Below are 20,600 nucleotides of genomic sequence, written 5' to 3'. Positions count from 1 at the left end.
CCCACCTCCACATGACCAGCCCCTTTGCTTTTCTCCGTGGGATGCCCAGCAACAGCCTCTGCCAGCCTGACCCAGGACGGGCATCCAGAAAGTGCAAGGAGGGACATTTTGGAGGCTTAGGAAAAGCAACCGCAATGGCCTGAATGTTTGTGTACCCCAAATTCATATGTTCAAGCCTAATCCCCAGTGTGATTCTGTTAGGATGTGGGGCCTTGGGAAGGTGATAAAGTCATGGGGGTGGATCCATCCTGAATGGGATCAGTGTCCTTATAAAAGAAGCCACAGAGAGCTCCCTTGCCCCTTGACCATGTGAGGACACAGTGAAAAGGCATCATTTAAGAACCAAGAAGCAGCTCACCAGACATACAACCTGTTGGCAGTTTGATCTTGGACTTCCCAGCCTCCAGAACCATGAGAAGTAAATGTTTGTTGTTAATAACACCCGGTTTTTGGTATTTTGTCATTTCAGCCCAAAGAACTAAGATGGCCACAGGCAGCTCCAACAGAACCAAGAGATAAAGAGGGGATTTGGACACAGGCAGATCTCGGCAGGGGTCCGAGTCCTGCCGTGTCACGGCCACAGGGACCCTGCCAGGCCTTGGTGTGTCCACTCTAAGACAGCACCCAGCCCTGCCCCACTTCACCTGGGCACTGGAAGAATTCATGTGTGTGAAACTCTCAGCACAGTTCTGGCCGCTTCACAAAGGTCTTCTCTCTGCTCTATCTCCAGCACGTAGAACTGTCTGTTTCCAGCATGTAGCAGACACTCAGAGCTATGTGTTGAATTAACACATTGTCCTAATTGCTGTGATTATTTCTGATAGCATTCTCGGGTGAGTGGCTATCACCCCTGTGCCTGCCTTGTGATCCTACCCCGGTCATTGCCTCTGACCCGACCCTGTCACACACACACACCTGGAGAGATGCCCACCTGGCTTTTCACAAGGGACCCCCTACCTTGGGCTCCCACTCAGCCTCATGGCACCCACCCCACATGCTGGTCGAGCTGCAGTCATGTGTCCTGGGCCTCTGCTTGTCTAGAAGGAGACCTGGAAGCATCCCGTAGGCACGTGTGGGTGTTCTGTCACAGCTGGGCCCCAGCTCCCGCTCCTGTGGGGAGAGAAAAGGCAAAGGTGAGCATGCTCACTATTCTGGTGATCCCCCTTCCCCATCACCAGTGTGACCTCAGGACCCGCCACCTTTCAGGAGTCTTTGCAGGCATTGGCATCTCCTCTTTACCACTGGTTCCCCGCTATGGGGGAAGCTGTAGGCCTAGGTGTCAGTTCCAGAGAGCCGCTCTGCTGGGCTACTCGGCATTTGGACTGTCTGTCAAGGGGGAAAGCCTGAGCCCTCCAGAAAGCTGAACCTGAAAGTCAGGCTTCAATGCTAACTTTGAGGGAGGAGGGCAGGCCTGGGATGCAGGGAGGGAGGGAGCCACACTCAGGCAGGTGATGGAGCTGGAACCCGGTGAGTACAAGGGTTGCTCAGCCTCCTGGGAGAGACTGTCCCCTGAGAAGTGCCACAGAGCAGAGAGGAGGTGTCTGTCCATGGGCACCCATGTTCTGCTGGCCAAACCCCCTGCCTGTGGCACACAGGGCCGCATGTGGTCCAGGGCATCTGTTGTTCTGGCATCGACAGGGGTGGGGTGTGGGGGACCCTGTGGTGGAGCTGATCTGGGGGCTACAGAGGCAGTGTCTGAGGGGCTGTGTGAGGGGCACAAGGGGTTAGCTACTGCCTTCAGACCACCAAGAAGAAAGAGGTCAGAGAGAAGGGCCCTGGAGGCAAGGCCGCGAGCAGAACTGGCCAGTGCAAGGCTGATGAGCTTTTTCTCTTGTCTGTACTTAGCCTAAAGACTGCGAGAACTCAGAAAAGGGTTCCAAGAAAGGGTGGGTGCAGCACACAGGCTGCTTGGTGTGAGGTCTGGGGGTGTTGCTGCGATCACACACAGGAGTCAGCTTCAGCCATTCCAGGAGAGCAGGCCTGGGGCAGTGGTGCTGCCTGCTGGGGGTCTTCACCCCAAGATCCCAGCTAACATGGATGCTGTGTGTGGCCAGGGCAGGGCCTGGTGGCCCCAGGAGGGATGGGGGGCTGGGTAGACCTGGTTGGAACCCACCTTTGCTACCTCCCACTGCACAGCCCCAGACAGATGGCACAGATTCAGCCCAACACCATGTGCTGTGTATGAGTCCGTTGGGATTGGGGACACAGGCCCTGGGGCACACAGAGCCACCCCCTCCTGCCTCCATCCACTGTGAGGGTTCCACCTGTCCTGTCACCTCAGTGCCTGCCATAAAGACCGGGCTTGACAACTTGCCCCCGGGACATTGAGACCCCACCACCTCGACCCTCTAGCACCATGCCAAGGGGATCGGAGGGCTGGGGTTGGAGCACAGGGATGTGAGGACACGAGGTGGTCCCTCCCGTTTCCCTCCCAAGATGGATGCTGATGGCAGCCAGTGTGGGAGCCCGGCCAGTGCCTCCTGGCTCACTCCACTGTGCGCTTTCCAGCCTATCACAAATGCCATCGAAGAAGCAATTTTCTTCCTCCTTTACCGTGAGAAGGGAGGTCAGGCCCAACCTCGACATGGGAAATGTGTTCCATGCCGACTGACTTCAAGTCTCAGCACAGGCCTGCATCCAACTGTGGAACCGATTACTTGGCAGCCTGAGGGCGATTTCCAGCCCAGGTGCGGCCCTTTCACAGCGCTATTCCCAGGCCCTGAGGGGATGCTGGCAGGAGGCTGGGGAGGTGCCCGGGTTTCACCTCCACTCCTGGGCCCAGGCAGGGTCCAGGCCTCTGTTTCAGGTCACAACCCAGGCAGCAGGCATGACCCATCATGGTCTGCTTTGTGCCGAGTGCTGCACCAAACCCCAGGATCACTGAATCCCGCTGTCAGTCCCATGAGGATGGAGCAGCCCCTCAGACCTGCCTGTTCCTGCACCGGGAATCTGAGGCCTGGGAGGGGTGCGGCTTGCCCCAGATCACCTGGTTTGGAGCAGAAGTGGGGCTGCTTGTCCAGTCTAGTCAGCAGGAGCTTGGGCTCTGCGGTCAGGGGGCTTGAGTTCAAATCCAGGTCTTCCCTCCATGGCACCAGGACCTCAGGGGCAACTCCTTCTCTCCTCTGGTCCTGGGCTCCTCTCCTGGGAGTGGCGTGGTCATAGCTTCCCTCCCAGGGCAGCTTGAGCCCTGTTGATGGTGGCTCTCTGGGGCCAGCCCCACTTCCAAGCTCTCCTTCCAGCGCAGCACCCCTAAAGGCTCACGAAGCCCATCGAGCTCATGTTCATGGCCCAGGCAGCCTCCTCTTTCCCAGGCTGCCAGCAGATCTAGGGCATCTGTTAGCTGCCTTCAAGGTTGTGAACTTAATTCGTGTAAACCCATTCACAGAAGTGCATGGAAACCACCTATAGAAGCACCCGGACTGCTCTGAGCTCACCCTGGCCCAGCTCAGTGGTATGACAGGAGTTACTCCCTGATTCATGTGTTCAGTAAGTATTTGCTCAGAGCTGGACCCCCAGAAAGAAAGGCCTCCAAGCACATCATTCTCTCACCTGCCGTCCTCATCCTCAACTTAAACTTAGGAAACTGAGGCCCAGAGATGCCTCGGCATTCCCCAGGCTCCACGCTGTCAGGACCCTAGCTTGGATTCGAATTTCAGTCCTAGCAGTGCTTGAAGAGCACCCACCCACTGGGGTGGCACAGATCCCGGAGGGAGGGTCTCAGCTCCCAAGAGGACCGGGGTGGGCAGGGATGGGGGGGGCATACCCACCTTCTTACGCCCAGTGCATGCTTCCTGTTTGCTTCCACCTCTCCTGAGTGCAGGCAGAAGTTCCTCTGGCCTTAGCGAGAACCAAAAACACTCCCTAGGACTTCTGGATGCACAGCTGAGGCCAGGAGGAAGTTGACGAAGACAGCTGGGCTCGGGGCACCAGGCTTCTCTCCTTGCCTCGCATGGCATCAAGACAGCAGAAGGGAATCAATGCGGAGCCCCCGGCAAGCAGGTGCGGCCTCAGGCAGGGCAGCGTGGACTGGGGAGGGGGCTGAGCCCGGCTCCTCATAGACTTGTCTCCATCCCCAACCTGCCCTTGCCCAGGGACACAGAACTCCCACCAGTCAGACTTCGATCTCTCCCAGCCAGACAAGAAGGGGGCAGCAGCTCCGTAAAGAAACTAAATGGGCCGTTGAGGATGCTGTGCCTGCAGATTGATATTTATGGAATGAACAAGGAGACCCCCAGCAGCCTGTCTGATGATTGTTGTCCCCGAGCAAAGGTGTCGCCGAGGTCCTCTTTCTGGCATTCACCAACTGACATTCACTCCGTGCCCCAACTGACGTTTCTTTTGCCTCATTCTTCAAAATACCCAGTGATCCTGGGTTGTCCATGCCTGTGTTTCAGAAAATCCACTACAGAAAGGAAAGAGAGGCAGAAAAATACGTAGCTGACCCTGCAGGAAATGAACACAACCCATGATCAGGAAGAAAACCCTAAAGAAGCCAGAATTCCCATCCTCTGTGGAACAGGAGGGTGGAGCCTTCCCGGACCCAGAACGGGGTGCTGTGTGAGGACGCAGCTGAGAGCAAGAACAGCCCCTGGAAAGATGCGCTTGCCAAGACTGAAACAGCAACAGCCAGCTGCGGTAGAAGTCTTGGTGGACCCAGAAAGTCAGATGGAAAGACAATGAAGTGGAAACTGTGGGGACAGAGGAGAGAACTGAATTCTCTCGAGAAGAAATGAGTCCCCACGTCACTCAGCAAGGAAGGCTTGAGCCAGACTCTGGGCTGCAGCCCACTGCCCACTGGTGGTCCTGACCCTGAGGGATCCCTCCCTGGGTGGGCGCCTGGTCCCACTGGCCTCGGGTGGTGACTGTGATTCATTGTCTCTCCTTTGTGCCCTGGGGTGTCTCGTCCTCCCTGCTAGAACCAAGGACTGACAGGATATTGTCTCTTATGTAAGTGAATCTCACAGCAATTTCATTGGTTCCAGACTCTGAAGGTGTGAACATGGAATAACAGGAAGGTCATAATAGGCCGGGGCAGCGGCAGGCGCGGGGCCTCTGGGCTGTCTGCCGGCTCCTGGGGAAGTCAGCAGGCACCCCTGCCACCTCTGCTACTGTGGCCAGTTCATGTCGCTGAGCATTCCAGCTCAGGGAAGGCTGGACTGAAGGGAAATGGGTCCAGGGCGCCCCTAAAACCGTGTCACTATAACCCAGCTGCTACCAGGGGCCTCACCTTGGCTGCTGGCGCTGATTTTTTGTCTCATCTTTTAGGATTTTACTAGGACATTTAAATCAAGCTGCGCGCAAACGTGTCAACCACAATGCAATAAAGAAAAATGCCCTCCCATGATGAAAGAGCCGTGACCTGTTATAAACATGAAGGCCGATGCTGTGGTGGCGTTTAAAACTGGGGAAGGGCTGAGCTGCAGTAAAATGTATCGGCAGTCGCTTCCCCATTGTCACAGCCCCCGTGCATTTCTGAAAATTAACAAGGTTAATGTTCGAGATCTAGAAAGCTGCCGTTTCCCACATACCAGCGCTTTCTCATAATCTTTTTGTGTAGGAATCAAAGGGTAATGGGAACCACGTGCTGTTTATGAAGCAGCAACAGGTTCTCCGCGCCGTCCCCATGATGGCAGCTCAAGGAAACGCACACTCTCCTTCTGGGAATTCGACTTTCTGGCTTTATTCACACGGTGTCTATTTCAAGATAGGCTTTGTGGTTTTGAGTGAAGAAATGAGACGGATGAGTCTGTCCTGCACACTTTTAGCGTGCTGTCACAGAAGCTGGTGTGGCTCTGCACCTACCCACTTTCCAGGGAGCCTCTGTGTTATGTCCTTCCCGCTACCTCCAAAGGGCAACACCGCTTCAGAGTCATGTGGCTGACGGGTCCAACCACTCTTCCCAAGGCAGCTTTTCCCTTTTGCTCTTATAGGAAACCCAGTCTCTTTTCTTGGGTTGGGAGCCTCCGAAGAGGGGTCCTCTCTTTTCAGGGCGGCTGGGTGGCAGCATTCAGGTGCTTCTTAGGAGCGTGGGAGGTGGAAGGAACAGGGGATGCCTCCCTTCATGAACAGCTGAGAAAACTGAAATAGTCGGGAGATTAGCTTTGGACCCAGAACGCAGGTCTCGCCCTCTGTTCCTAGTTCTGTCACCTTTCCCTTCTTTTCTCGCCCACATCAGAGTTCACGCTGGCTTCCAACTTTCCCTGTTCTGTGCATGGCACACCCAAAACCCAAAACTCACTGTCTTGGCCCTGGTGTTCCAAGGGTCCCAGGCACACCCCCTGCCCTCTGGGAGGTTTCCTCCTCCCCCTTTCCTCCGCTTCTATGTTGGGTCAGTCTCTGGCACCTCACACCCAGCCTCCTCTTCTCTCCCTGCTTCCAGTTCCATGGTGACCCATCTATCCCAACCTTGGCTCCCCACTACGGCAGAACTAATCTTCCAAAGCCACCACCTTCATTGTGCCAACACTTCTGCAGCAGCCTAGAATCCCTCCCGAGGACCCCAAGTCACTAGTGAAGTGGACAGTACTCTCCCCAAAATCATGTCCTCCTAGCACCTCAGAATGTGACCTTATTTGGAAACAGGGTCTTTGCAGATGTAATTAGTTAAGGATCTTGAGATCGAGTCCTCCTGGATTTAGGGTGGGCCCTGAATCTAGTAACCAGTGTCCTCAGAAGGACAGGAGGGACACAGACCCAGATGTGACTGGGAGCAGAGAGCAGGGCGATGTGTTCACAATCCAGGGAATGCCACAGCCACCAGGAGCCGGAGAGAGAGGCATGGCACAGGTCCCCCAGAGCTTCTGGAGGAACTAACCTTGGAGATACCTTCATTTCTGACTAGTGTCCCCCAGAACTGTAAAGAAATCCATTTCTATTGTTTTAAAGGCCCCCTGGTGTGTGGTACTTTTCTATACTGGCCCCAGGAAACTAACACTGATTACTTAGGCTGGACAAGAAAGCCAAGGTCTGCATCGACTAGCCAACCTTCAACACCACCGGGCCATTCGTGTGCAAGCCTTAGGCACAGAGTCTTAGCCCTGTCCCCCTCGGCACCATCCCACCTGTGACAGCATCCTGCCTCAGCCCGGGGGTCATAGCCCAGTTCTGCCGCAGGAGCCTTCAGACGCCTGCGGCAAACAAGCCTACCCTTGGAGCTGCAGGCATCATCATTCCTTTGAGGACTCCAAATCCTGCTTTCAGCCTGGCCCTTCCTCCAGGCAAGGCCCTCATTTTAAATTTCTGCAAGGACTTCCCCCTTGGAGACTCTGTGACAGTCATGCCCTCCTTCCATGCCAGCGCCTCTTCCTGTCCCAGGGGTCCTGGAAGAGGCATTAACGCAAACACAGTCTACCAGACTCCCGAGTCAGGGCTGTGTGGAGCATCCATTGGGAGATGTGTCCTTGACTTTACCCTAAAAGCGTGGACGGCTCCTCTCAGCCATTCATGCTTAGGGTGAGGAAACACCTGTTACAAAGGGAAGCTCTCATGCCTGCTAGAAGCCGTTGTCCCTACAGCCCTGGGAGGCAAATTGAGACCCCAGCCTCCTTCTTCTCCATGTTTAGTAGTTTTTCATCTTCTCTGACTGCCTGTGCTAGCTCCGGCTAATGTCTTGATAGAAAAGATGACTAAGGGCCCTAAAGGACCTTACCAGTAGGGCAGGGATCATCTTGTCTGATGAGCCTGTAGCTGAGGCTGGAGCTGGGAGCTACCTTAATGCAGAGGCCACATCTTTGGTCAATATCTGAGCTTAAAGGTAGGAGTCTTGGCAGGGGTGGAGCCCACGCTGCAGCCTGGCAGGGCTGGGCCGTCAATGACCTCCCAGCTCAGTGGACACTTCCTGTTAAGTTAAGCAAATCAGCCTTGAGTGAGAGGAAAACTAACTAATGGGAAGCATAAAGAACCGTGACTGTGTCATGATGACAGCTATGGCTGGTGTGGGAGCTCCTTATCTCTACAAATGAAATATGCTGTCAGGAAGCCCCTGCCTAGCAGATACTACTGGCCCCAAATAGCTGTAAACACATTACAGGTTTAACTCATTTCATCTTTCCAATGACTGTTATACAGGGAGGAAATACTCTGATCCTCGTTTTACAGACAAGAAAACTGAGGCACAGAGGGCTAAAGCAATTTGCCTGCAGCCGTGGCAGAGCTGGGGTTGGATGCAGCCAGTCCAACCCTGAAGTCCACACACTTCACCACTGGGCTCGGCACTGGGACTCCACACAGGGTTGGGGCAGTTGGGGATGTACCTGCAGGACAGAGGCAGCCCTGCTGTACCAGATAGTGGGATGCAAACCGCTGTGACAGATAAACCCAGAAACCTCAACAGCTCAATACAATGATATGGGATTCTTGCTCCCATGAAGTTCAGTCAGCGGTGGTCGAGCTCCAGGCACGGATGGAGACTCTGCCTTCTTGAACCCCTGGCTTCTGAGGTCTCACTGAGTGTGGATATCCAGCCAGTGATGGAAGGAGAAGAGAAGGAGGGAGGACAGGAGGAGGGAGGATGGAGAAGTGATGCTTTGGTGGAGAGAGGAGGTGATTATGGGCCAGGCTTGGTAAGGTGGTCATGAACTCTGCTTATACTCCAATGGCTAGAATGAGTCACATGACCACTCCAATCCTCAGACAGGGCTGGGAAATGTGGCTTGAGGGGCTTGGTGACTGACTAGGAGGGGTTCTGGTGTGCAGGTTTTCAGCTCCATGCACCTGAGGCTGGCGGTGCTCTCTCCTTAGCTGCCAGTTGTCTCCTGTCCCCTCCCTGTATTGTCAGTCTGGGCCAGGGCAATAGCATGGAACTGTGCAGAGGACATTTTGGGGGGAAAAAACCCACTCCTGGGTCTATGCAATGGGACCGTGGGGTCACTGTTTCCTGTAGTGGGGAGGGGGATACTCAGAGCCACCTCTCCAAGCTTTCTTTTGGTGGGCTGTGGGATACTTGTCTCCCTTTGATTCCCTGCCCCTTACTTTCCCTATGAGATGGGGTAAGATGTCATGACCCGGTTGAGATGTGGTATGAGCCAGGGTGCTAGGTTGGCACAAACCCTTTCACCAGTATGCCCTGTAGCTGGGCAAATGAAGCCAGAACCCAGCAAATGAAATGTACCTTTGCTGTTGTCACTGTGTACTCCTGGGGACTTGGAAAGGAGGAGTGGTGACCAGAAATAACAATAATGGTTATGGTAAACAAACTTGATTGAGGGTTTCATTGCCAGACAGTGTTCTAAAAACCTGACATGTGCCAATTTATCCTCCTAACAATGATATGATAAATATTAATATTGTCTCCATTTTACTAGTAAATAAACTTGAGACACAGATTTTTTCATATAACTAGTAAACTTCATGGAGGAGCTTTAAACTCAGATGGTCCAACTGCAGGGCCCACACTCTGACTGTGATTTCCTTGACATTATTCAACAGGAAAAATGTTGCTCTCTCACTCCTACCAATTACACTAACAAAGTAGTATTTTTTTGGTTTACCCTGCACCTGTGAAATGACATTCTCTTGACTACTTCTAGAAGCCCCAGGTGTCCTTGTTTCTGGAGGCAGCCTGTGAATCCCCAGCAGTCAGGGATAGTTTGATCCCTCTGTCCCTCCTGACCATCTGGAGAAGACAATCTGGAGATCTGTGCAGGTTCATGGGGTTCTGGAAAGTGTATAGGGGAATAAGCCACAGAGTAAGAGAGGAGGGGACAGTCAGCATGAAGCTCCCCCAGGGGACCAGGGTGCAGGATGCAGCAGGAAGCCTAGGGGTCTTTGTTGTATAATTTCTACAGAGTCACAAACGGGCAGATTGCCTGCTGGATGTAAATTTTAGACACATTTTGACTGGCTGAGCATTATTTTTTAGAATTCAGATTGATTTAATACATTTAATAATCTAGAAATCCTGGTTTCTCTTGATGAACCAGAAGAGCTGGCCACATTGGGCTCAGTGTTCCCCAGGACAATAAGCTGGGTTCACATGGTTCTTTGGGTGGGGGCTGTGTACTGCCAGTCCCTGCTGACTGGGCCACATCCAGTTGTTGATACCAATTGGCCAAGCCCATCTCTGCAGATATTATGATCTGGGCCCTTTGGTATGGGGGGAGCCAGGTTCTGAAAACTCTTTGGGGAGGAGGTGGTTCTCAAATTTCTAATATAGATTAATGCAGTTGAATGTTTGTGATCAATATCTCAAAGATTTAATCAATAACATGAAGTCATATGTAGTTATGTGGGTCCTACTTTACAGCCAGAAAACATCAGCTGTTTTTAGAAACTGTGAAAACTTATACCTTAAGAATATATTTTTATGAAAAAGGTAGTTCCAGGAGTTGATGTCCCATTTTACACCTGCAGTTAACTAAGTCCTGCAGGCTCACGACCACTTCTCAGGGGACGTTGATGAAAACAGTATGGTTAATTGGTGTCAACAACTGGATGTGGCCCAGTTGGCAGGGACTGGCAGTACACAGCCCCCACCCAAAGAGCTGTGTGAACCCAGCTTATTATCCTGGGGAACACTGAGTCCAATGTGGCCAGATCTTCTGGTTTATCAAGAGAAACCAGGATTTCTAGATTATTAAATGTGTACAATCAATCTAAACTCTAAAAAATAATGCTCAGCCAGGCAAAATATGTCTAAAATTTAGATCCAGCAGGGAATCTGGATCTATTTTTCTGGACCCACCCTTCAAATGTGTGCTCTAGGAGAGGGTCATGGTGGTGTCCACACTTATAAAGTGGACAGAGTTCAGAACGGCATTTGCCTTACCAAAGCGTTTTTGAGGTGACATAAGGTCCACGGCTGTTTTCTCTAAACTGGATCCCTTCATTGTGTTTCAGGTCTATTTATAGCCCCGGGAAATGCTGATGAGGTCAGCGCTCACAGGTGGGGCTGGAGATTGAAAAAGCACTTCTCCACCTGTGAGGGAATGTGAGCCTCCCAACACCTGTCATGTGAGAGAGAATAGCTTCCATCTGAGACTCCTCGATGGGCGTGGGGGCGGGGGTGGTGAGCTCTGAGCTCTGGCCTCTGTCTGAAGGCAGCTGCAAATGGGTTTTTGTCATCCTACCTCTGCTGCTGTGACCCCAAGGGACCAAGTGATATGACCTAGGAAGCCCAGGTGGCAGGGACCCCAGGCACCCTGCTCTTAGTGCCCCAGAGGCCGATGGCTCAGCTCCCCTCCTGGAGGGGGCAGTTCTGCTCCAGGCTATCTTTAGGCGGGACCTGAATTGAGTGAGACCACCAAGGCCATCTCGAACTAGATTATAACATCTGCTGCCTCACTGCAAATGCCGGGGCCAGGGTGTCAGGGGAAGATGCTGACTCCAGGTTTTGTGTCTGAGATGGCCGGAGCAAGTGACTGCAAAAGGCCATTTTCCATGCTCACCCTCCACCACCGACTGGGTCTCTTGGAATGATGTGGACAGTGCTGCTGTGACCAGTGATCAAATGCATCTTCTGACGGGTCTGGCGATGACCCGGCATGCTGTCTGTCCAAACCCAGATGGTGGCAGGTGTCAACTGAGACCCTGCACTCTGCCCCTGCCTCTGTGCCTCACTCCGGAGGGCAGCTCCGAGGGCTATGCAAGGGCCCCCACCCGGGCAAGACCTCTACAGAGCCCAGTTCCAGCTGGCAGGGGTGTTCATGGCACAGCGTCCCCTGCCCGCGGCAGACAGTGATGTCTCCTGGCACCACGGCCACTGCGCCTGTGGTTTCTGATTCCTTGCCTGTCCCGTCGCTGGTGTTGCGGATGATTTATTTGCTGCTTGGCAGAACTCAGTAGCCCTTAGGAAATGGATGTCAGCTTATTGTGTTTGGGGGAGGGATGGGTATGTACTTTCTGCTACATAAACTGGAGCCTTCCTAGCTCTACGTCCGTCTGCCCACAGGCTGTGTTGGGAGCCTCAGCCTGGCCCTCACCCACTCACCTTCTTCATGGTCTTTGCCTGGAGACAGTGGCTACAGCCTTCCCAAGTCCCAAGTTCATGAAAACAGCTCATAGTAAGAGATACTTGCTTTAAACATGAACCCAGATTCATTGGCTGAACCAGATTCAACCAACAGGCTGAACCTCAGAGCCGGGGCACACACGGGACCTGGATCGAGGATGTGCGAGGGACTGACTTTGCCGAGCCACCGTCCAGCCCAGGATGGGAGACAGTCGTCTCCTGGTTCCACCCAAGATGCTGCATGGTGCCAGACCCGACCGTGACCCTCACCACACAGGGCCCAGGCTGCCACCAGGATGGAAAGTGACTCAGGAAGGCAGGTCACCCCCTGCTAACAAGACCCAGTCACTGCTTTGGGAGAGGCGGGCAGTGGCCCTGGGAGGAGAGGGTGGGGGTTGGAGTGTGGACTAAGGACATCAGTGGGAAGGGGCGGGAGGTGTGTGGGCCCAGGCTCCATGCCTGGAACATGAGACTCGGCCTCATCAGATTGTGCTTACAAAACAGACTGAAGAAAAAGTGACCAGGGGTTGCAGGAGCAGGACTGCAGAGCTCTGAACCCCAAGCATGGAGCCCTTCTGAGCATGGGTGTCAGCACTCACGGGTCGAATGCCCGTAATGCTTGCCTGGTACCTGATTAGGTTTGGATATTCACCTCTCATCCACAGAAAGTGCCGCTGGGAGAGACAGAGCATACGCCAGCAGTGCCTGGGGCTGAGGGTGAAACTGGGGGCTGACAGCAAGCAGGCTCGAGAGGATTTTGGGGTGATGAAAAGGTTGTAAAACTGGAGTGTGGCAATGGCTTCACAAATCTGTAAGTTTACCGAAAAACATGCAATTGTACGCTTGCTCACGGTGGGTGAATTTTATGACATGTAAATTATACCTCAATAAAGCTTTAAAAAGCACACTGCTGGGCATTCAGAATTTGGAGAGCAAATGGTCAGCCATGGGATTCTGCCTCTGCTCCCTCTTCCCTGCCTCAGTTTCCCAGTCCATGACATGGGAGAGGGATTTCTAGAGAACCTTGTGCTCTGCAACTCTGGGCCTTGTTAGCTCCAAAGCCTCTCCCAGACAGTCACTCCCAGGAGCAGCGAAGGCCACGTAGTGCCTGAGGTTGGCCCAGGAGAGGGGTCTCCTGCTCCTGGGAGGAGCACCAGGCAGGGACCACTCCTGTGGTTGCTCTGGAACTATCGTCTAGCCCCCCGAGATGTAGATGATGGCAGGTTGAGGGTGCCCTAAGCCAGGTGGTGCCCAGGTCCATTAAAGACACAGCATCGGTCTCTCAGTGCACCTTTTCCACCACCCAAAAGCTGTGCTTGTGGCCATGGTGCAACCTCATAGCCCGGGTCCATCAGGCCTGGAGCAGTGTTCAAGCTTCACATCCCAATCCAGGTGTGGTTTCTGGAATGCATCTGCCACAATAAACCCCTGGGGTTCAAATAACTGCTAGAAACATGGCTCTGTGTCAGGGCTTGCCGTTCCAGCATCAGTACTGGGTGCTCACTGTTATGGGAACGGCAAGGCAGGTGGGAAGCCCTAGGCCTATACAGCTGCTAACTGAGCTCCCTTGCAGACACAGAGGCCCCGAGGGTGAAACCGTGAAACTGAGCACAGCAGCCCGTGGGTAGGAGACGCTGAGCCCAAGCCTCCGTGCCACACCTCCCTGAGGAGATACAGGAAAGCAGCCAGGTGTGGGGCCTGCCCAGGGTCTCCCCAGAGGCCTGTGGATCTTCAGGCTTCATCCAGATCAGGTGGGGTCCCTAAGCCAACCTCCCCCAGCCCTGCAGGCACAGGCACCTTCGCACAGAGGAGCAGAGGGAGGGAGTCAAGTTGGACAGGCTGAACTTCTCCCTCATGGGCTGGTTGGCATTGACGCCCTGGGCCGGGTCTGCAGTCAGTCCAGGGGCTCCTTAGGGAGACTGGCGGTGCTGGGAGACGGAGACACCACGCCTGCCACGTCACCTCGGCACGCAAGTGTGCTGGGGACAGATTTGCATCCCTCTATTGTGCGTGTGTCATGTGAATATTCAGTCACCAAATGTGTGGGGCTAAAATTAATGGATTCTGATTCATCTGGAAAACTCCCTTCCCCACTGACAATGTCTTTGATCTTTTTTTTTTTTTTTTTTTTTTTTTTTTTTGGTTTATCTTTGCCAATGGCCAGCATGAAGTTAAACCAATATGAAAATATGGACATGCCCTCCTTGAGCCCCTGAGGAAAGACTGCTCCCAACGTGGCCCCCACCACGCCCCTGAGGGCACGCCATCTCACGGGAGGCCCTCGAACTTCCCTGAGTCCTGACCCAGGTGAGTGGGCACCAGAGTCTTCCACTGCACACAACATTTCTCCTGAGTCCAGATTCCTGTTTTCTCTGGAAACTGCCAAAAAAATGTCACCTACAGTATCTGCCTTTCTTTTCTTACGATTGAACTGGCTGTCCCCAGCAGATGAGTCTGTGGGAGCAGCTGGGAAACTGACGGAAACCCAGGGAGGAGGGGAAAGCACGGTGGCTGGCCACCTGGAGGCCAGGAGTTGGCCACTGCAGGGCGCCCCTGCCCTTGTGGGTAGGAGCCTCCTCCCTGGAACCCTGTAGCCTTCAGCAAGACTCAGAACACACACGTTTTCCCTCTTAGATTCACAGCATGTGCTTCTGTGCTAAGGTGGCCACAGCACACACGGAGGTGAGGACTCAAGCATGGCCAACAGCCAGACTATACTCTCCACCTCCCATCACTATGACCGCCAGTTTCTCCAACAAAAGGTTCTGCGTGGTGCTGGCGAGGTCCTCAGGGCACCGTGCTGCGTGAGTGTGCATGGGCGACTCTGATACAGCCCTGCCCTCAAACAGCTCCGGGATGTGTGGAGAGAAACATCTGTACACCAGCAACATGTTTTGGTGGCATGGTGGTCACAGACCTGCCAGCCACCAGCCTCTGCTCCATATGGGATGCAGCTGTCCCTGGGATGGTCACCTACAGAGGCCAGCAGTTGGCAGGCCATCTTCATCTGAGAGGCAGGGAGCAGGACAGAGGGAAAGGCTGCTTTGAAATCCTGTCCCTTCACCCAAACCAAGGACACCTGGGGATAAACCAAAGCTCCCTAGGAGTGGACGCTTCGACGTGTCTCCCCAGGTACCTCCCTGTGCACCCCCCATTCGAACCTGCTTCCCATGGGGATGCCTGCAAGGACACACTCTGAAAACTCATCCCAGGAGATGAGCGGCCACGTGAACGGACCCTGCACACGAGGGGAGGCTGCATGTCCACGGAGATCGACTGCCCTGGGCTGCTGGGCAAGAGAGTGTGAAGGCTCCGAGTCGGCATGCAGAAGGCACTCAATAAGTGCTAGAGGAACTTGAATCTGCCATGTGGGGGTGACAGGGTGTTCCGAGCATCTGCTGCTGTGTAACACGTGACTCCTGAACTCGGTTGAAATAACAACCATCAGTCCCTGAGCTCACCAGTCTGCAGTTTGGGGGTGAAGGGGGCTGAGAGATGGAGACAGAAAGAGAGAGAGAGGGGAAGCTGTTCACATTGCTCTGGGAAGACATGTCCGGGCGGTCCTCCCATCATGGCAGTGATGGTGGGGTGTGCTGCTCAGCTGCTTCCCATTAGAGAGAAGAACCTTTTCTAGAGGCCTCCCTCCCTTTGACCAGGTCAAGAGCTAAGGCTGAATGTTGCCTGGCATGCTGTGAAGTCCCACGGGCCTGTGGCCCTGCCTGACTCTTGGGGAGCCTGCGGAAGTGAGGAGGGGTGGGCAAGAGGACGCCAGGAGGAGAAAGATCAGTTCGGGGGAATTAGCACCAGGTCAGAGGGCAGGAAGAACAGCTGTCCCCGCTCCCCACTTAGGGTGGCCAGGCCTAGAGCCTGCAAAGGGGTCAACCCTTGAAATTCAGAAGTCCCAAGCCAGGCTGCCGGCTCTGAACCTCACATAGGAATTCTCCTGAGCCACCCCACATCCCTGAGCCTCGGTTTCCTCATCTAGGAAAGGCTGAATCACTGCACTTTCTTCCCAGCCTGGGCGAGTGGCATGTGATGCTCGCGGCCCCGCTGCATGGCGAGGAGACCCCTTTTCTGACAGTGAGATCACCTTAGTTCCCACACAGCAGTGTATTTTGTCCCTCATGTTTGCACAGCCTAATATTTTGTCTGTTATCACCTACCCTTGAAAGGTCGGTGAACCTCCAGCCTCTTCCGCGTGCACCTGCAGCTGCAGCCTGAGTTGATGGCAGGGCCTGCTTTGCCCCCAGGCAGCAGTGGAAAGGGCCAGGGGTCCTTCATTTCCACACCTGGGTACTCCCTAACCCTACAGGATGGATCTTTTTCAGCAACTGGGGCATCTGAGAAGGAAGTACAGTGCATAGGAGGAAGAAGAGTGGCCGGTGAAGCATTTCAACTTCATATGCTAAAGGCCTTTCTGCAGCTGTCTCTGGATAAGAGGGCCCCATGTTCTCCGGTGGACGTGTGTGTATGAGGAGGTCCCCACTGGACTCCAACAGTGGTCCCTGGAGTCACAAAGAGCAGGTGGCTGTACCTGCAGACTTTACCTTTGGGGTCACTTCTGTGGGCTCTGACCTCGGCACACCTAGGATGATCTTGCTGGGGACCTGGGAAGAATGCCAGGGAGCTGCAGAGTTCCTTTCTTGACTTGTGAGGTGGACAACAGGCCCTCTGTGCTCAGGATCCAAGGGGCTTATCTCACTGGGCCCGGATGGACAGGTCACAAAGGGTCTCCAGAGGAAGCTGTCACCCTTCACAGGAGCTGCCATGAAGGGCAAGTGACACTGTGTGCAAAAACATTGTGCAAAGCAAAGCAGACTGCACAAATCCAGAAAATGTGGAGAGCAGGGGGCTGCCCAGGAATTCGGTATCATTTGTAAGTAAGACAAGAACTGCAGGTTCCAGGAGGTGGCGGGGGTGCTTGGCAGGCACCGGGCTGTGATTCTCTGACGGGTCTGATGGTGCCTGAGGCCATCCTCTGGGGAAGGGCCACCTGCTCCGTGTTAGGGAGAGAAAGCCCTGCCCGTGCCCTGAAAGCTGATGTTATGCCTAAAAGAAACGCACACAAGCAGAAGTGTCCTCAGCCAGATTCTCCCTCGCTACAAACATGTCTTTTGGCCAAAGAGAAATTCTGGTTGCTCTAAAGGCAAAATCTGCAGAGCCTGTCTTATCTCTGGCATTGCCACTGCCTTCTCATCCTGCCACGTGGCCCTTCCGGTTGCCCCACCCTCTCTCCACCTCAGACCTCTTTTTCCAGGAGCCCCTCAGCCAGCGGGATTGCACTCCCAGTTTCACCGCTAGGCATTCCTAATGGAATTCTGCTTCTTTTTCATTTCTTTCCAGGCCTCCTTTTATCCATGAATCTTAAAATTTCCAAATGATTTAGCTAGTCCTTGGAACGGAATCCCTTGTATAGAAGAACATAACAGCTCAGGGAAGAAAGACAAGTGGCCAAAGCCACAAACAAGGCTAAGGGCTGAACCGTGACTGGAATTCAGGTTTCCAGGCCAGACCCTTCTTTGCAGCTTGGAGGAGAAGGATAACACATTAGCAGAAAGAAGACGCATGAAGCAAGCTGGAGATGCTGCAGTTAGCAGAGGGAGTGAGCTGAGGAGGCACTTCTTCCACTCAGGGAAACAGCCAGGAGCTGCCAAGTGACACACTCTGACCAAGGAGAAATAGTGGAAGCTTGCCAGGGACATCTGAGACAACTTTTCCTTTCCTCATGGAAATGGCAAAACAGCTGGCACTGCTCTTCAAGAGTGGACACAAAGCCTGGAGAAGCAGCAGACATCCCACAAAGGCGAGAGAAAGGCCAGGAGAGCCACAGAGCCTCTGCCCGGATGTACAGCTGCTGAGCCAACACCAACCAGCACTGACCCCCAAACCACCTGCCCCGTGAGAAAAACACACTTACTGGTTTACACCATTGTTTTCCGGGTATTTTATCACACGCAGCCTAATGTATTCCCACATGATGCAGGTTTTCTGCCTAGATGCAGCCCACAGCCACTCCATCTCAGGGGAGCAATAGGTGCAGGAACAACAACAAATTTCAGTCTCTCGACACAGTCGACTTTGTTGCCTCCTGACTGGCCCGCACAGCAGGTACTCCCGGTCTGTGGAAACCTTCCTTCTGCACTTTTGCCCTCCCCCAGGTCAGCGGAGGATGCTGCATTCAGCCAACAGATGGGAAACATGCAACAGTTATCTACTGATGCAGAACAAATCACCCCCACAACTTAGTGGCTTCAAATCACAAACAGTTATGATCTCACAGTTTCTGTGGGTTGGAAATCCATGCACAGCTCAGCTGAGTGCCCCCACCTTGTATTCTTGGATGAGGGTGGAGTTAAGCCCTCAGCAGGGTCTTGGGTTTTATCCGAAGGTTCAACTGGAGTGGGTTCCATGTCTAAGCTCATTCATGGCTGTTGGTAGAATTCAGCTCCTCATGGACTCTTGGACTTGGAGCCTTTGTCCCTGGAGGACCGTTGGCTCCAGTCTGTGCTCAGGCCCTTGCCATGAGGGCCTCTGCCTGGTGTAGTGCACAGCATGGCAGCTGGCCTCATTAAAATAAGGGAGAAAGGGAGAGAGGGAGGGTGCTGGGAGAGGACAGTGAGAGCAGAACAGAAGCCACCGTCTTTTTGTGTCCCACCCCATTACTTCTGCAGTGTTCTGTGTAGTCCCTTCCATACTCAAGGAGAGGGGTCCCACAAGGGTGTGAATGCCAGGCGGTGGGGATTGCTGGGCATCTCGGAGGCTGCCTCTCACAGGTGGAAAGGCAGGCCTGTGCCTTGTTCACCTGTCCTGGGGTGGCACACTTCACTTCTGCTTGCCTGTCTCATCAGGTGACCACACCTGACCACGAGGACGCTGGGAAGGCAATCTAGTGGAGGTCCAGAAGCCACAGGACATGGTGAGGAGAGTGACCACAGTCAAGCTGTGCCCCACCGGGTGGACGCCCCCTTCCTCCAGGACCTGCAAGGGTCCCTGCCCTCATCGGCTCCCCCAGCCCAGGAGATGCTCTGTCTCAATTGCTGGAAGGTATTTTTCCTTCATGCTTCTGGCTAAGATACTCTGTACTTCAGATTCTTGCTCTTCCACTGAAACCTAGGGCTTGCGTTTTTGGAAACAAAATCTATAAATTCTCGCAGGGGGTGAGATTTCTGCTTTGACTAAGTCGTGACCCTCTGTGAGGCAACAAGCCTGGCGCTGCTGACCACCTGCTTGAATTGGAGGATGCACAGAGAAGGAGAGATTATGGGGGCAAAAGCAGAAGGATGGATGCCCTCCAGGGAACACAGCATACATTCTAATCCCTCAACCAAGGACTCTGATGATATCAGGCAAGCTTGTGTTCCCCCGCAAATACCTGGCCTTTGCTACTCAGGTGGGAGATGAGTCTTGGAACCACGTGCCTTTCCCATCGGGCTGCTGGGAGTGAGTGGGACCCATGTGTTCTGTGGAAACAGAGGCTCTCAACAGAGTCCAACATCGGGGCGTGGCTGCCTCACTCAGAGGTAAGAACGTGGGTCAGGGTTGATGTTCCCCGAGAAAGTAATTTTAAAGTAATGTTGACTTACTCCAACCAATACCCCCGCAGACATCTTCACCATGCAAAAAAGTGTTGTGTCTAATGCATGTGTCCTAACAATGAATCACTTCACTGGGGCATCTTAGAATGCCTGACACGCACGCCACGTGGCAGCTTGGGTCTCCCCACAACACTGCTCCAGTCCTGCACACTCATCCAGAACTTGCCACCACTCCCGCTAAGTAGTGAATCTCTTTCTTCTGATCTTGGAACTGACGAGACTTGAGGGCCATCTCACTGAATAAAACGCTGCAGAAGTGACACCATATGACTTCCCAGGCCAGGGCATGCAAGACGAGACAGCTTCTTCTTGGACTTCCTTTCTGTCAGACTTTGACCTTGTAACCAAGCCACCATGGTGTGAGGAAGCCCAGGTGCTCTGGCTGACAGCCCCCGCAAGGTCCCTGCCCACACTCAGCATCAGCAACCAGACACGAGTGAGCACTCAGGCCACTTCAGACCCAGCCTGTAAACCCTCCTCGCTGGCGTCCGGGGCATGGGGAGAAGCTATCCCACCCAGCAGATTCATGAACAAAATAAAGGTTGTCATTGTTATTAGCATCAAGAGTTGGGGTTTGTTACACAGCATTAGACAATAGCCATGGCACATGCTTCCTAGCACACTGGCCGAGGTGAATAACTTGTGACATGCACAGTGAAAGCCACCTGCTAGTGGAAGGGGTGACAACAGGCAATAAACCAGTAAAACCAAACAGAAGCAGATTTGGTTTAACACTGTTTTTCCATGGTCTTGCACTCTGACCGTCATCTCCTGGGAGACCAGGGCATAATGATCAAGCCACATGCCTGTGAATGAGGATGGAAGAGTGGAAGTCGTGTCCAGAAAGGGGCACGTGAAGATGCTGCAGAATCCCCCATCTTCATGGCGTGCAGTTCTGGCACAGGCTCCCAGTGCAATGTGACACCTCCCTTCTCCAGGAAGAAGGGCCTGTATCCAGCTCTGCAGCGGTACAAGGGCATTGAAAAGGCAATGAAATGAAGTGAAACTTTGTGGGGGTTCTGGAAACAGACCCTGCCTCCACTCCTCCCACTCACAGG

The 20,600-nt window shown here is 53.7% G+C and overlaps 1 long non-coding RNA gene across 1 annotated transcript in view; it reads right to left on the bottom strand.

The window, feature by feature from the left end:
• LOC108532000 (uncharacterized) overlaps nucleotides 1-17,935 on the bottom strand; it is a 34,495-nt gene extending 16,560 nt beyond the window's left edge. The window contains exons 1-2 of the long non-coding RNA XR_001886332.1: nucleotides 17,865-17,935; nucleotides 990-1,110 (exon numbers count right to left, since the gene is read on the bottom strand). This is a non-coding gene — a long non-coding RNA (uncharacterized LOC108532000). The remainder of the gene's footprint in view (nucleotides 1-989; nucleotides 1,111-17,864) is intronic.
• Between the last annotated feature and the right edge of the window lie 2,665 nt (nucleotides 17,936-20,600).

Source organism: Rhinopithecus bieti, unplaced genomic scaffold (assembly GCF_001698545.2).
Source record: "Rhinopithecus bieti isolate Rb0 unplaced genomic scaffold, ASM169854v2 scaffold_7884, whole genome shotgun sequence".
Lineage (NCBI taxonomy): Eukaryota > Metazoa > Chordata > Mammalia > Primates > Cercopithecidae > Rhinopithecus > Rhinopithecus bieti.
Note: the sequence above shows the minus strand (reverse complement) of the source record. Positions and strands in the feature narration are given on the sequence as shown.